We start from the raw sequence: 1,124 nt of genomic DNA on the forward strand, positions 1-1,124 counted from the left end.
TTCTGCCTTCTCTGCTCCCCACTCTGTCTCTGGTGAATCCTCTCACTGCCCCTGCACCTCTGACCTGTACCCCAGTTCTGTATGCATCAGTAAATCTAAATAAATCTAAAAGAAAATGTCAATTCCCAAACACTATCCCCCAAATTTCCAATTCATTAACTCTCTGGTGGGCCCTACGAATCTTAACTTGTCCCATTCCAGAGATGCTGGTGCTCTGGGCTACATACAGCCCTGTTTTCCAACACACACAACCTGGGAGTGCAGGGCACCCTATCCTGGAAAGGACTCGGTACTTAGTTTAGTGCACTCTTTTTGCTGTCTTGAAATTCTGAACAAGAGGGCTCCCATCTTCATTTTACATTAAGTCTTGCAAATTATGTAGTTATTCCTGTCCTCCTGGCCCACAATTTGAAAACTGCAGTGGCAGTTTGTTAGAGCTTAGACTTCAGTCTTCCAGGATAAAAATCTTCAGGTAATTGTCTATAGAGCTGATAGATGTTAAGTCTGACAGCATCCAAATGAATCACATTACGTAATTTTTACCTGGCACTCTTAAATCAGGGTGCCCCAAGTGGATTTGTCTCCAGAATGAAGTCTGGCGAGAGTAGCCATTTTTATAAAGAACAAATTCCTTGGGGAAGTTGCTGCAGAAATTGGCATTTACCTGTGCAAGGAAGGGGGGTGGGAAATACACAGATAACTCAAAAATAATACATTGGGGGGAAAAAATCACTCTCTGGCATTTGAAGGGAGACAAAATTAACCCAATAAAAGTGAACGGATAACCCTGAAATTTAATTATCTAAAAAAAAACTGTGACCACTAAAAGGTAGAAAAAGTTAAAGACCTTTGGAACAATTCTGATCCAATCTATTTTGAATAAGATTTTCAGCAGTGGAGATCAGTGTGTGGAAAGGTGGGCTTGAAGAAAATGTTTCTCCAATTGGTGTAGTACTTTGTGGGAGAGCTGGCAGAAAGAAACTTTAGCATGGCTAATCAAAAAGTCACATTGGGGCCTCCCTGCTGGTGCAAGGGGTTAACATACAACACTATGAAGCTATCACCAGTCACTGCAACAGGAGTCTCACACACACACACACACACACACACACACACACACACAC

Source organism: Condylura cristata, unplaced genomic scaffold (genome assembly GCF_000260355.1).
Source record: "Condylura cristata isolate star-nosed mole 26May11 unplaced genomic scaffold, ConCri1.0 scaffold00034, whole genome shotgun sequence".
Lineage (NCBI taxonomy): Eukaryota > Metazoa > Chordata > Mammalia > Eulipotyphla > Talpidae > Condylura > Condylura cristata.